We start from the raw sequence: 16,167 nt of genomic DNA on the forward strand, positions 1-16,167 counted from the left end.
GTGCGCCTGGAAAGGCCTGTAGTGTTCACGGCCAGCCTTACAATTGATGATGACATCCTGTCTAGGCGGTTCAGCAGCTGCCTGTCCCGACGCCGTGCACTCTCTGTCTGCGTTAGCAGTGCTGCCACGAGTTGACGCATGGAGAGTGCAAGGTCGCCCATGTGTGAAATTATCAGTTGCAACTCAGAATGCACAAGCTGCATGCTGTTTCCTTGATTGCACTCCATGCGCCGCAATGCCCCGGTAATCCTCCTGATTTCTTGTGTCTGCAGGCGCTGACCCCGTAGGAGTGCGGCCTCAGTATGTGAAATGGAGGCATCCCCTGACTCTGCCTGCCGCTGTGAGGATGGAGTTCCACGTCGCCTGTGACCCGGTGGAGGCCCTGTGACGTCTCCTATGGCACTTTGGTTGGGACCTGGTGCAGTCTCACATACCAATATTGCAACTGGTGTCTCGTGAGGGGACATGGTGTCAGTGGTGCAGATTGCAGTGGTGGCTGGTCCTGTTCCCTCGTGTGTCTGCTGGCTGACCAGTGGCCCCTGGCTGCTTGGGCTGGTGGGGGTGTCTTGTGGGAGACCTGTGGGACATAGGGAACACACTGTCAGTATCTTCTATCTATTATCAACTTCCTAATAAACTGTTGCCTATCAACTGCCTACTTGACTACATTGCCCATAATGCACCATTCTGGTGTTTGCTACTCTGAAATGGAACTATTTTGGTTGTGCATGCTCCTGTGTACAAGGTGGGTCGGAGTATGGCATTAATGAGGGTACATGCATGTCACATGGTACTCACCGGTTGATGGTCCTGGCTCAGATGTGTCCAGCTCTCCCATCCCGCATACTGCCTCAGGCTCAAGGGTCTCCTTGTAGTGAATCCTAGTTTGTTTTAACGGGTTAACAGGAGTTAGCTTAGCCGTAGGCTTGTAAACTCGTGCCCCCGTCACCCAGTGACTTTTAACCTACTTAGCATTGCTCTGGCTTAGTCCATTTAACCTCTTCTGTGCCTTGGACGAGATGATCTCGTCCAAGGCTACAGTTCCCCTGTGCCTTGGACGAGATCATCTCGTCCTAGGCACAGGGGAACTTGGGGGCGCGCTAGCGCGCCCCCCGTGCACCCCCCTTCCCCCCCCAGGCGGGGATGGAAGGGGAAGACCTTCCCCTTCCACCCCCGCCCCCCCCCACGGCAATCCGATGACGTCAGCGCGCGCACAGCGCGCTGACGTCATCTAGTGTTGCCGGGCGCGCTGGAAGGCATTTGCTTCCAGCGCGTCTACCGAGGAGGACACGAAAGGTGAGTCCTCTTCGTTTTTGGGGGTCGGGGGTGGTGGAAACAGACACGGGGGGAAAGGAAAGGGTTTTTCCTTTCCCCCGGTGCCTGTTTTCATTAGATTCCTGCTCCACGATCGCGGGCAGAGCCCGCGATCGTGGAGCAGGAATCTCCACTAGCCACCAGGGATTTATTTTTTTCAATATTTTGGGGGCGACCCCTTGGGCAAGGGTCGCCCCCCCCCGGGGGCAATTATTTTTAGTATTTCGCCCCCCCCTGGGGGCAGATCCGCATTTTTTTCGGCGGATCTGCCCCCAGGGGGGGGCGAAAACCACTAGACACCAGGGATAGTGTTATTTTGCCATAATTTTGGGGGCGACCCCATGGGCAAGGGTCGCCCCCCCCCGGGGGCAATTTTTTTTTGTATTTCGCCCCCCCCTGGGGGCAGATCTGCCGATTTTTCGGCGGATCTGCCCCCAGTGGGGGGGGGGGCGAAAACCACTAGACACCAGGGAAAATGAATTATATTTATTATTTTGGGGGCGACCCCTTGGGCAAGGGTCGCCCTCCCCCGGGGGCATTTTTTTATTGTATTTCGCCCCCCCCTGGGGGCAGATCCGCCGAATTTTCGGCGGATCTGCCCCCGGGGGGGGCGAAAACCACTAGACACCAGGGATTTTATATTTTGTGTATATTTTGGGGGCGACCCCTTGGGCCAGGGTGGCCCCCCGGGGAATTTTTATTTGTATTTAGCCCCCCCCCCCCGGGGGGCAGATCCGCTGATTTTTTGGCAGATCTGCCCCCGAGGGGGGTTGAAAACCACTAGACACCAGGGATTTATTTTTATTGTAAAGTTTTTTTTGGGGGGCGACCCTTTGGGCAAGGGGCGTCCCACTGGGGGACACATTTTTTAGTATTTGCCCCCCCCCTCCCCCCCGGGGGCAGATTGCCAATTTTTGGGCTGATCTGCCGCCGGGGGGGGGGGGGGCGGGGGGGCAAAATCCACTAGACACCAGGGATTTTGTTTTTGTTGTTTATTTTGAGGGCAACCCCTTGGGCAAGGGTCTCTCCCCTGGGGAGTTTTTTTTTTCTGTTTCGGCCCCCCGATGGCAGACCAGTCATTTTTTGGACGATCTGGCCCCGGGGGGGTGGAAGCACACTAGGCGCCAGGGATTGTGTGGTGTGTGTGTAATTTTGTAGGCCCATCTGCCCCCAAGGAGGGCAGAAACCACCAATACGGCAGGGATTTTTTTGTTTTGTGCTGGGGGTGCCCCCTTTGGGAAGGGTTGCCCCCTAAAAGGGGGCACAGAGGTGTTGCCCATTTCGGCTAATTTTTTTACGCCCATCTACCCCCGAGGGGGGGCAGGATCCACTTAGGTACCAGGGACAACTTCTAAGTTCTTGGTGGTGGGGTGTTTGTCAACAGGCAAAGTATTTGTATTTGTGATTATAACAATTTATTTCTTCTTTTTCTTCTAGTTCAACGCTTTTGCTTCCTTTGCTGTGGATCTTAGCGGTTTTGGCAGTAGTTGTCCAGTGGTTTGCATAGCTGCATGTTTTAGGTAAGTGAAAGCAATTTACTCCAAAGGAGTATTGTTGACATGCATGAATGACATGTTTGTAGGTGGTGTACTAAATGCAGTATTGTGTGTTTGACATTGTCCTTAGATTTGAGCACAGTGATGTTTGTGTTGTCATATGTCTAATTTGCTTTTTTCTTTTTTCTTTTTAGTGGGATATCATTGGTGATTGCTGTGTCTGTGCAGAGTAGTTGCTTGGTGAGTAGCTATTTCAGGCAACTGAGTGGTATAGTTTTTTGTAGTACATAACTCTTTGTGATAAAGCTACACTTTGTTTATTACTTATTTTAGTGCTAGTTGTTGTTGGCAATCCATTTGTTGTTAGGATCATGGCTAGCCGCAAAGTGACCGCTCAGCAGGTTGTTCGCATGCTCTTTGAGTCGTCTTCAGACCATGATTACGACACTGACTCTGCATCTGAGGCAGAGGAGGAAGCAGGAGATTCTGGAAGTGAGTTTTCTGTCCAAGAGTATTCTTCTGATGAGGAAGCTACTCTCAGTGCAGATGAAGGGCCTGAGTTAGAGGAGGACATTGATGTGCCAAGAGTGCAGCAGCCTGGGGCTGAAGGGTTTCCCATTAGAAGACCTGACACCTGGATTGCCCCAAACATGGAGCAGCCACAGTTACCTGCATTTACTAGTCTCCCAGGGTGTAGAGTTAATACGGAAAACTTTCTGCCTGTCCATTTCTTTCACTTGTTTATGGACGATGTATTTTTGGAAGAGATTGTGGAGCAGACAAATGTGTATGCAGAGCAATATTTGCGGGACAACACTGCCAGACTTAAGCCTCAGTCTAGAGCTACTCATTGGGTTCCCACATATCTGGAAGAGATGAAAAGGTTTTTAGGTTTGTCTTTTTTGATGGGGTTGATCAGGAAGCCGTCACTGGCTTCTTATTGGTCTACTAGTCCCTTGATGGCAACTGCTATATTTCCTGCAACTATGACACGTAATCGTTATTTGCTTCTTCTTCGTATGCTGCATTTTGTAGACAATGCTTTAGCCTTGCCACGAGATCACCCTGATTGTGACCGCCTTTTTAAGATTAGGCCTGTCCTTGATCATTTTGTGGATCGGTTTTCAGAGGTCTATGTTCCAGGCAAAGAGATAAGTGTGGACGAGTCTTTGGTCCTTTTCAAGGGGCGTTTAGTTTTTAAGCAGTACATCCCTAGTAAGAGGGCACGGTATGGGATTAAATTGTATCTGCTGTCAGAAAGCAGTACAGGATATGTTTATAATTTCCGGGTCTACACTGGTAGGGATTCCAGTATTGACCCTCCTGGTTGTCCGGCCACTTTTGGAGTTAGCGAAAAAATTGTATGGGAACTTGCTAGACGGCTGTTTAACAAAGGTCACCATTTGTACGTAGATAATTTCTACACTGGAGTGCAGTTGTTCAAGGAGTTGTTTAGGGTGGACACTGTTGCTTGTGGCACAATCCGTTCTAACCGCAAAGGCTATCCAAGGGAGCTTGTCTGTAAAAAACTTGAGAGGGGACAGTGCAGTGCCTTGCGGAATAATGAGCTGTTAGCTATGAAATTTTCAGACAGGAGGGATGTGTACATGCTATCGACCATCCATGATGAGAGTACTTCCCCTGTGGCTGTTTGGGGTCAGGTTGCGGAAGTGCGCAAACCTGCGTGCATTTTGGACTACAATAGGCACATGGGTGGTGTTGATAGAGTAGATCAGAGGTTGGAACCTTACACTGCTCTTCGTAAGTCGTATGTGTGGTATAAAAAGTTGGCCCTACATTTATTTCATTTGGCAACTTTTAATGCCTTTATTGTATACAAGGATTGTTCACCTGAGTCAAGGATGACTTTTGTTAAATTTCAGGAGTCGGTGATAGAAAGCCTTATTGTGGTGGAACCGGCAAGAGTTCCTAGAGTGGAAGTGGTGGAGGATGTGACTAGATTGAAAGATCGGCACTTTCCAGATCACATTCCTCCCACTCCCAAAAAAGACATGCCCACAAAGAAATGTAGAGTATGTGCCCGGAGATCAATCCGGAGGGAGAGCCGGATGTACTGCCCCGAATGCCCTTCAAAGCCTGGGCTGTGTGTGCCCAGCTGTTTTAGAAGTTACCACACAAGGAAAAACTTTTGGGAAATACCGTGAGCGTAAGCTGTCTGTTTTATATTTTCATATGTTTCACGGTTGGCATCTGTCGTGTATTTAGTTTGAGGTTTTGTGTTTGTAGTTTTGTGCCTATTTTATAATTAGTAGTTTATTTGTTGTTTATAAATAAAAAAAAGTGATTGCGGTGTGCGTGGGGTGGCGCTTGGCTGGCGGTGTGCGTGGGGTGGCGCTTGGCTGGCGGTGTGCGTGGGGTGGCGCTTGGCTGGCGGTGTGCGTGGGGTGGCGCTTGGCTGGCGGTGCCAGCCAAACGGCAGTCCACACTCCCATCAGCTGGTGTGATTCTTGTATCAGGCATGTGGCGTATGTAAGTGATGGGCCCTTGAGTGGCGCGGTCTGTCGATGTGAGTGTTGTAATGTGCTGGGCCCGTGGCTGGCAGTGTGAATGGTCTTGTGCGTGTCATGTATGAAAGGTGTGTGAATGGACTGTAAAGCGGTTGGTGCCTTGTCGCGGCTTTACAGCTCACGAGCTGTGAGTCATTGGTTCACTTTTTTGCCTTTCAGTTATTAGCAGTGCATTTCATTTTTGTGAAATCTCTTGTTAATAAAATTTGATCCACTGAACCATCACTCACCCTCGTGCCAAATCCAACCAGTATGTGTTGTAAAAAATGACAAAACCTGCTCCGCTGTAATCAGGCGTCGCAGCACACCTGTGACACGCTAGGTGCCTCGGGTGGGACCCCGATGATGAAGCATGCCACCAACTTGGTTGGTGGGTGAGGGGTCTTCTTCACATAACCTAAGTGTTTCTTTTCACTATTTTAGTGTTTGGCACATCACGGACGTATGTGCACACATCAAAATGATATATTGCAAAAATACCTATCCCTTCTATCTCTTCAGGTTTTGGGCCTTATTCTGTTGCAGGCACCTGGCCAACCCACACAAGTGAGGTATCATTTTTATCGGGAGACTTGGGGGAATGCTGAGTGGAAGGAAATTTGTGGCTCCTCTCAGATTCCAGAACTTTCTGCCACAGAAATGAGAGGAAAAAGTGTTTTTTTGGCCAAATTTTGAGGTTTGCAAAGGATTCTGGGTAACAGAACCTGGTCCGAGCCCCGCAAGTCACCCCTCCTTGGATTCCCCTAGGTCTCTAGTTTTCAGAAATGCACAGGTTTGGTAGGTTTCCCTAGGTGCCCGCTGAGCTACAGGCCAAAATCCACAGGTAGGCACTGTTTTCTTCCAAAATTTTGGTTGTGTCCACATTGCGCTTTGGGGCGTTTCCTGTCGCGGCCGCTAGGCCTACCCACGCAAGTGAGGTATCATTTTTATCGGGAGACGTGGGGGAACGCTGGGTGGAAGGAAATTTGTGGCTCCTCTCAGATTCCAGAACTTTCTGCCACAGAAATGTGAGGAACATGTGTTTTTTTAGCCAAATTTTGAGGTTTGCAAAGGATTCTGGGTAACAGAACCTGGTCCGAGCCCCGCAAGTCACCCCTCCTTGGATTCCCCTAGGTCTCTAGTTTTCAGAAATGCACAGGTTTGGTAGGTTTCCCTAGGTGGCGGCTGAGCTAGAGGCCAAAATCTACAGGTAGTCACTTTGCTAAAAACAGCTCTGTTTTTTGTGATATGTCCACGTTGTGTTTTGGGGCATATCCTGTCGCGGGCGCTAGGCCTACCCACACAAGTGAGGTATCATTTTTATCGGGAGACGTGGGGGAACGCTGGGTGGAAGGAAATTTGTGGCTCCTCTCAGATTCCAGAACTTTCTGCCACAGAAATGTGAGGAACATGTGTTTTTTTAGCCAAATTTTGAGGTTTGCAAAGGATTCTGGGTAACAGAACCTGGTCCGAGCCACACAAGTCACCTCTCCTTGGATTCCCCTAGGTCTCTAGTTTTCAGAAATGTACAGGTTTGGTAGGTTTCCCTAGGTGGCGGCTGAGCTAGAGGCCAAAATCTACAGGTAGTCACTTTGCTAAAAACAGCTCTGTTTTCTGTGATATGTCCACGTTGAGTTTTGGGGCATATCCTGTCGCGGGCGCTAGGCCTACCCACACAAGTGAGGTATCATTTTTATCGGGAGACGTGGGGGAACGCTGGGTGGAAGGAAATTTGTGGCTCCTCTCAGATTCCAGAACTTTCTGCCACAGAAATGTGAGGAACATGTGTTTTTTTAGCCAAATTTTGAGGTTTGCAAAGGATTCTGGGTAACAGAACCTGCTCCGAGCCCCGCAAGTCACCCCTCCTTGGATTCCCCTAGGTCTCTAGTTTTCAGAAATGCACAGGTTTGGTAGGTTTCCCTAGGTGGCGGCTGAGCTAGAGGCCAAAATCTACAGGTAGTCACTTTGCTAAAAACAGCTCTGTTTTCTGTGATATGTCCACGTTGTGTTTTGGGGCATATCCTGTCGCGGGCGCTAGGCCTACCCACACAAGTGAGGTATCATTTTTATCGGGAGACATGGGGGAACGCTGGGTGGAAGGAAATTTGTGGCTCCTCTCAGATTCCAGAACTTTCTGCCACAGAAATGTGAGGAACATGTGTTTTTTTAGCCAAATTTTGAGGTTTGCAAAGGATTCTGGGTAACAGAACCTGCTCCGAGCCCCGCAAGTCACCCCTCCTTGGATTCCCCTAGGTCTCTAGTTTTCAGAAATGCACAGGTTTGGTAGGTTTCCCTAGGTGGCGGCTGAGCTAGAGGCCAAAATCTACAGGTAGTCACTTTGCTAAAAACAGCTCTGTTTTCTGTGATATGTCCACGTTGTGTTTTGGGGCATATCCTGTCGCGGGCGCTAGGCCTACCCACACAAGTGAGGTATCATTTTTATCGGGAGACATGGGGGAACGCTGGGTGGAAGGAAATTTGTGGCTCCTCTCAGATTCCAGAACTTTCTGCCACAGAAATGTGAGGAACATGTGTTTTTTTAGCCAAATTTTGAGGTTTGCAAAGGATTCTGGGTAACAGAACCTGGTCCGAGCCACACAAGTCACCTCTCCTTGGATTCCCCTAGGTCTCTAGTTTTCAGAAATGTACAGGTTTGGTAGGTTTCCCTAGGTGGCGGCTGAGCTAGAGGCCAAAATCTACAGGTAGTCACTTTGCTAAAAACAGCTCTGTTTTCTGTGATATGTCCACGTTGTGTTTTGGGGCATATCCTGTCGCGGGCGCTAGGCCTACCCACACAAGTGAGGTATCATTTTTATCGGGAGACGTGGGGGAACGCTGGGTGGAAGGAAATTTGTGGCTCCTCTCAGATTCCAGAACTTTCTGCCACAGAAATGTGAGGAACATGTGTTTTTTTAGCCAAATTTTGAGGTTTGCAAAGGATTCTGGGTAACAGAACCTGGTCCGAGCCACACAAGTCACCCCTCCTTGGATTCCCCTAGGTCTCTAGTTTTCAGAAATGCACAGGTTTGGTAGGTTTCCCTAGGTGGCGGCTGAGCTAAAGGCCAAAATCTACAGGTAGTCACTTTGCTAAAAACAGCTCTGTTTTCTGTGATATGTCCACGTTGTGTTTTGGGGTATATCCTGTCGCGGGCGCTAGGCCTACCCACACAAGTGAGGTATCATTTTTATCGGGAGACGTGGGGGAACGCTGGGTGGAAGGAAATTTGTGGCTCCTCTCAGATTCCAGAACTTTCTGCCACAGAAATGTGAGGAACATGTGTTTTTTTAGCCAAATTTTGAGGTTTGCAAAGGATTCTGGGTAACAGAACCTGGTCCGAGCCACACAAGTCACCCCTCCTTGGATTCCCCTAGGTCTCTAGTTTTCAGAAATGCACAGGTTTGGTAGGTTTCCCTAGGTGGCGGCTGAGCTAGAGGCCAAAATCTACAGGTAGTCACTTTGCTAAAAACAGCTCTGTTTTCTGTGATATGTCCACGTTGTGTTTTGGGGCATATCCTGTCGCGGGCGCTAGGCCTACCCACACAAGTGAGGTATCATTTTTATCGGGAGACGTGGGGGAACGCTGGGAGGAAGGAAATTTGTGGCTCCTCTCAGATTCCAGAACTTTCTGCCACAGAAATGTGAGGAACATGTGTTTTTTTAGCCAAATTTTGAGGTTTGCAAAGGATTCTGGGTAACAGAACCTGGTCCGAGCCACACAAGTCACCCCTCCTTGGATTCCCCTAGGTCTCTAGTTTTCAGAAATGCACAGGTTTGGTAGGTTTCCCTAGGTGGCGGCTGAGCTAGAGGCCAAAATCTACAGGTAGTCACTTTGCTAAAAACAGCTCTGTTTTCTGTGATGTGTCCACGTTGTGTTTTGGGGCATATCCTGTCGCGGGCGCTAGGCCTACCCACACAAGTGAGGTATCATTTTTATCGGGAGACGTGGGGGAACGCTGGGTGGAAGGAAATTTGTGGCTCCTCTCAGATTCCAGAACTTTCTGCCACAGAAATGTGAGGAACATGTGTTTTTTTAGCCAAATTTTGAGGTTTGCAAAGGATTCTGGGTAACAGAACCTGGTCCGAGCCACACAAGTCACCCCTCCTTGGATTCCCCTTGGTCTCTAGTTTTCAGAAATGCACAGGTTTGGTAGGTTTCCCTAGGTGTCGGCTGAGCTAGAGACCAAAATCTACAGGTAGTCACTTTGCTAAAAACAGCTCTGTTTTCTGTGATATGTCCAGGTTGTGTTTTGGGGCATATCCTGTCGCGGGCGCTAGGCCTACCCACACAAGTGAGGTATCATTTTTATCGGGAGACGTGGGGGAACGCTGGGTGGAAGGAAATTTGTGGCTCCTCTCAGATTCCAGAACTTTCTGCCACAGAAATGTGAGGAACATGTGTTTTTTTAGCCAAATTTTGAGGTTTGCAAAGGATTCTGGGTAACAGAACCTGGTCCGAGCCACACAAGTCACCCCTCCTTGGATTCCCCTAGGTCTCTAGTTTTCAGAAATGCATAGGTTTGGTAGGTTTCCCTAGGTGGCGGCTGAGCTAGAGGCCAAAATCTACAGGTAGTCACTTTGCTAAAAACAGCTCTGTTTTCTGTGATATGTCCACGTTGTGTTTTGGGGCATATCCTGTCGCGGGCGCTAGGCCTACCCACACAAGTGAGGTATCATTTTTATCGGGAGACATGGGGGAATGCTGGGTAGAAGGAAATTCGTGTCTCCTCTCAGATTACAGAACTTTCTGCCACAGAAATGTGAGGAACATGTGTTTTTTTAGCCAAATTTTGAGGTTTGCAAAGGATTCTGGGTAACAGAACCTGGTCCGAGCCACACAAGTCACCCCTCCTTGGATTCCCCTAGGTCTCTAGTTTTCAGAAATGCATAGGTTTGGTAGGTTTCCCTAGCTGGCGGCTGAGCTAGAGGCCAAAATCTACAGGTAGTCACTTTGCTAAAAACAGCTCTGTTTTCTGTGATATGTCCACGTTGTGTTTTGGGGCATATCCTGTCGCGGGCGCTAGGCCTACCCACACAAGTGAGGTATCATTTTTATCGGGAGATATGGGGGAACGCTGGGTGGAAGGAAATTTGTGGCTCCTCTCAGATTCCAGAACTTTCTGCCACAGAAATGTGAGGAACATGTGTTTTTTTAGCCAAATTTTGAGGTTTGCAAAGGATTCTGGGTAACAGAACCTGGTCCGAGCCACACAAGTCACCCCTCCTTGGATTCCCCTAGGTCTCTAGTTTTCAGAAATGCATAGGTTTGGTAGGTTTCCCTAGGTGGCGGCTGAGCTAGAGGCCAAAATCTACAGGTAGTCACTTTGCTAAAAACAGCTCTGTTTTCTGTGATATGTCCACGTTGTGTTTTGGGGCATATCCTGTCGCGGGCGCTAGGCCTACCCACACAAGTGAGGTATCATTTTTATCGGGAGACGTGGGGGAACGCTGGGTGGAAGGAAATTTGTGGCTCCTCTCAGATTCCAGAACTTTCTGAGACAGAAATGTGAGGAACATGTGTTTTTTTAGACAAATTTTGAGGTTTGCAAAGGATTCTGGGTAACAGAACCTGGTCCGAGCCCCGCAAGTCACCCCTCCTTGGATCCCCCTAGGTCTCTAGTTTTCAGAAATGTACAGGTTTGGTAGGTTTCCCTAGGTGGCGGCTGAGCTAGAGGCCAAAATCTACAGGTAGTCACTTTGCTAAAAACAGCTCTGTTTTCTGTGATATGTCCACGTTGTGTTTTGGGGCATATCCTGTCGCGGGCGCTAGGCCTACCCACACAAGTGAGGTATCATTTTTATCGGGAGACATGGGGGAACGCTAGGTGGAAGGAAATTTGTGGCTCCTCTCAGATTCCAGAACTTTCTGCCACAGAAATGTGAGGAACATGTGTTTTTTTAGTCAAATTTTGAGGTTTGCAAAGGATTCTGGGTAACCGAACCTGGTCCGAGCCACACAAGTTACCCCTCCTTGGATTCCCCTAGGTCTCTAGTTTTCAGAAATGCACAGGTTTGGTAGGTTTCCCTAGGTGGCGGCTGAGCTACAGGCCAAAATCTACAGGTAGTCACTTTGCTAAAAACAGCTCTGTTTTCTGTGATGTGTCCAGGTTGTGTTTTGGGGCATATCCTGTCGCGGGCGCTAGGCCTACCCACACAAGTGAGGTATAATTTTTATCGGGAGACTTGGGGGAACATAGAATAGCAAAACAAGTGTTATTGCCCCTTGTCTTTCTCTACATTTATTCCTTCCAAATATAGGGGTGTGTGTAAAAAAGACATCTATTTGAGAAATTCCATGTAATTCACGTGCTACTATGGTCACCCCGGAATTCAGAGATGTGCAAATAACCACTGCTCCTCAACACCTTATCTTGTGCCCTTTTTGGAAATGCAAAGGTTTTCTTGATAGCTATTTTTTACTCCTTATATTTCAGCAAATGAATTACTGTATACCCGGTATAGAATGAAAACGCACTGCAGGGTGCAGCTCATTTATTGGCTCTGGGTTCCTCGGGTTCTTGATGAACCTACAAACCCTATATATCCCCGCAACCAGAGGAGTCCAGCAGACGTAACGGTATATTGCTTTCGATAATCTGACATTGCAAGGAAAAGTTACAGAGTAAAAAGTAGAGAAAAATTGATGTTTTTTTCACCTCAATTTCAATATTTTTCTTTTTCAGCTGTTATTTTCTGTAGGAAACCCTTGTAGGATCTACACAAATGACCCCTTGCTGAATTCAGAATTTTGTCTACTTTTCAGAAATGTTTAGGTTTCTGGGATCCAGCATTGGTTTCATGACCATTCATGTCACTGACTGGAAGGAGGCTGAAAGCACAAAAAATTGCACAAATGGGGTATGCCCCAGTAAAATGCCAAAATTGTGTTGAAAAATTGGGTTTTCGGATTCAAGTCTGCCTGTTCCTGAAAGCTGGGAAGCTGCTGAGTTTAGCACCGCAGACCCTTTGTTGATGCCATTTTCAGGGGAAAAACCACAAGCCTTCTTCTGCAGCCCCTTTTTCCAATTTTTTTGAAAAAAACGAACTTTTCACTGTATTTTGGCCAATTTCTTGGCCTCCTTCAGGGGAACCCACAAAGTCTGGGTACCTTTAGAATCCCTAGGATGTTGGAAAAAAAGGACGCAAATTTGGCTTGGTTAGCTTATGTGGACAAAAAGTTATGAGGGCCTAAGCGCGAACTGCCCCAAATAGGCAAAAAAAGGCCTGGCACAGGAGGGGGAAAAGGCCTGGCAGCGAAGGGGTTAATTATTTATTTCCTTTAAAATGGCGGCCTTGTTTATAGTTAGGCCACTTGTTATGGGTTCTATTATCAGTGTCACTGCGCCAAGGCGTCAAGATCAAGCACAAAAGACAAACATACAGTAGGCATTCACACTTAGGGATTTTCCCTCTCTATACTTTCGAGGGATTGTTGATATTAATTGCCGTCCCAAGCATGCCTGTTATCTATTGTTATGAATAACACTTATGACAGGGGACCTTGTAGATCTGTATAAATACAACACACTTTTAGACAGATAATCAGAGGGATTCCGACCAGAGGGCATCGCCACCATCGCTGATACCGATGCTGCAGTCATCTTGACACTGATCCAGTCTTCGTGTCCCTGCGGAGTCTGAGATAGAGACCTCATTCCAAGGTAACAAGGGTTGGGGGCTCCTCTCATGGACACAGTTTTGGCAGATTAGGTTTAACAAACCCAGCTCTTCCTTTTTAGATAGGAGGTTAGATCTACTCTCCTTAGGGTATTAAGGGTTTATTCCATCTTTTACATATACATATATTTTTATCTTATATTGCATAATGGTGGGGGTCTTTATAACAATGACTCTCCTCTTTACAATACTGTTGCTTGGTATATTCATTATCCTAATCATTGCAGTTCATGCAACTTATCACAAATTGCAGTTATGTTGAATAAAAACTATTATAACTTTACTGCACCTGTGTTATTGCCTTTGTTGGTATGAGACATTATAAATCTGTGAGAAAAGGGTAATTTCCGTTTAACCACGACAACCCTGAGATATTGTATTTTGAGTCCATGCGTAAGCGACTGCTACAAATCACCTTTTACTATTGTGTTTTCGGTGAGGTACTGCTAGTAAGCCAGTAAAGTTTGGACAACAGTTACAAATAGTTGTAGGAAGAGACTTTGGGGGTCATTCTGACCCCCGTGGGCGGCGGTCGCCGCCCGCCTGGAGGGAGCCGCCATATGGCAGCTCCGCGGTCGAAAGACCGCGGAGGCCATTCTGGCTTTCCCGCTGGGCTGGCGGGCGACCACCAGAAGGCCGCCCGCCAGCCCAGCGGGAAACCCCTCCCCACGAGGAAGCCGGCTCCGAATGGAGCCGGCGGAGTGGGTATGTGCGACGGGTGCAGTGGCACCCGTCGCGTATTTCAGTGTCTGCAAAGCAGACACTGAAATACAAAGTGGGGCCCTCTTACGGGGGCCCCTGCAGTGCCCATGCCATTGGCCCCAAGGGGACCCACAACACCCCATACCGCCATCCTGTTCCTGGCGGGCGACCCGCCAGGAACAGGATGGCGGTATGGGGTGTCAGAATCCCCATGGCGGCGCAGCAAGCTGCGGCGCCATGGAGGATTCTGCAGGACAGCGGAAAACCAGCGGGAGACCGCCGGTTTTCCTGTTCTGACCGCGGTTGAACCGCTGCGGTCAGAATGTCCTGAGGAGCACCGCCAGCCTGTTGGCGGTGCTGCCGCATCCCCGACCGCCGGGGGTCGGAATGACCCCCTTAGTCACCTACGAACGAAAGTACTGTCATCCTGAGACCAGCAGTCTTGCTCAGAGCAAGAGTCCAAACTACGACATCCTCTACCCTTTCCTCCAGGGGTGTGGGTGGTGGTACTGTTGATGGTCCCCCTCCTGTGCCTCTCATCTCCCGGAGCTGCTCTGCCACCCTCTCCTTGGTCCGGGAACGCAGGTCGTACCACCTTTTCTTGAGTTCCTCAATACTCCGGTGGCTGACACCCAGGGAGTTGACTTTTTCCTGGATCTCCATCCATAGTCTCCTTTTCTCAGACTCAGGCACGGTGAGGGCTGCCCTGCCAAACAACTGGTCATGGTGCTGACAACACTCCTCGGTCAACACCTCCAACTCTTTTTCTGCAAACTTCAGTTTCCTCTTCCTTGGGGTCTCTGCCATGGTTGCTGGAGCTCTGTGTGTTTGCAGTTCTGCAGTTGAAATGGGTGTGGTCCTCCCTCCTCCCAGGTGTATTTGTAAACTTCCTGGCTGTGATGTCATCATCATGTGCCAGGAAGTGTTTTCCAGAGTGTTCTGCAGCACCTGCATTCAATTTGCGGCACAGTCGCAATTTGAGACACCCACTCGCAAATTGCGTGTCTGTTTTTTGCGCGGTCGCAAAAAGTGACCTCGCAAACAGCGGACTCGCTATCTGCGGTGCAACTCCATTTGCGAGTCGCAAATTGTCCTCGCGTTTTCTTCCTGCATTGCAGTTAGCGAGTCGGAAATTGCGAGTCGCAAAGACTCGCAATTTGCGAGTCACTAATTTTTCCCTACCTACATCTGGCCCTTAATACATTAACTCATTACCTGTGTGTTAGTGTCTGTGAATTGGCTATTTCAGTTTTTGTTGGGCCTCTGTGTGAACGTCACAAGACGTGCTTTCATTAATGTGCTTGTATGCATGTGTTGTAAAAGTGGATAACCATCAGAAGCTATTCAGTGTAGATATGAGTCAGGATATGTGTTTGTCAATCAATCAATCAAGCATTGGATTTATAAAGCACACTACGTACCCGTGAGGGTTTCAAGGTGTTGGGTGAGGGGGGGGAGCTGGTGTTACTGGTTGAAGAGCCATGTCTTGAGGAGTCTTCTGAAGGTGAGTAGGTCTTGAGTCTGTCGCAGATGGGGAGGGTGTTCCAGGTTTTGGCGGCGAGGTATGAGAAGGATCTGCCGCCGGAGTTCTTTCTTTGGATGCAGGGGACGACGGCGAGGGCGAGGTTAGAGGAGCGGAGCTGACGGGTGGGGGTGTAGAAGCTGAGTCTGTTGTTTAGGTAGGCTGGTCCGGTGTCGTGGAGAGCTTTGTGAGCGTGGGTAAGAAACTTGAAAGTGATCCTTTTGTCCAATGGGAGCCAGTGAAGGTTTCTCAGGTGGTGGGAGATGTGGCTGTGGCGGGGTACTTTGAGGATCAGTCAGGCGGAGGCGTTTTGGATGCGTTGGAGGCGTAGTAGGTCTTTTGCTGGGATGCCTGTGTAGAGTGCGTTGCCATAGTCCAGCCTGCTGCTGACGAGAGCCTGTGTCACTGTTCTTCTTGTTTCTGTTGGGATCCATTTGTAGATTCTGCGGAGCATGAAGAGTGTGTTGTAGCAGGAGGAGGAAACTGCGCTGACCTGTTTAGACAAGGTGAGGGAGGAGTCGAGGATGAAGCCCAGGTTGCGAGTGTGGTCGGTCGGTGTCGGTGGGGTTCATAGTGCTGTGGGCCACCAGGAGTCGTCCCAGGCAGAAGGGGTGGATCCGAGGATGAGGACCTCCGTCTTGTCCGAGTTCTGTTTCAGACGGCTGTTTCTCATCCATTCGGCGATGGATTTCATTCCCTCGTGAAGGTTGGTTTTGGCAGTGTGCGGGTCTTTGATGAGTGAGAGGATGAGCTGGGTGTCGTCGGCGTAGGTGAGAATGTTGAGGTTGTGTTGTTGGGCCACTTGTGCGAGGGGGGCCATGTAGATGTTGAACAGCGTCGGGCTGAGGGATGAGCCTTGGGGGACGCCGCAGATGATGTCGGTGGCTTCAGAGCGGAAGGGGGAGAGGCGGACTCTCTGGGTTCTGCCGGAGAGGAATGAGATGATCCAGT

The sequence above is a fragment of the Pleurodeles waltl genome, chromosome 9, assembly GCF_031143425.1.
Source record: "Pleurodeles waltl isolate 20211129_DDA chromosome 9, aPleWal1.hap1.20221129, whole genome shotgun sequence".
Lineage (NCBI taxonomy): Eukaryota > Metazoa > Chordata > Amphibia > Caudata > Salamandridae > Pleurodeles > Pleurodeles waltl.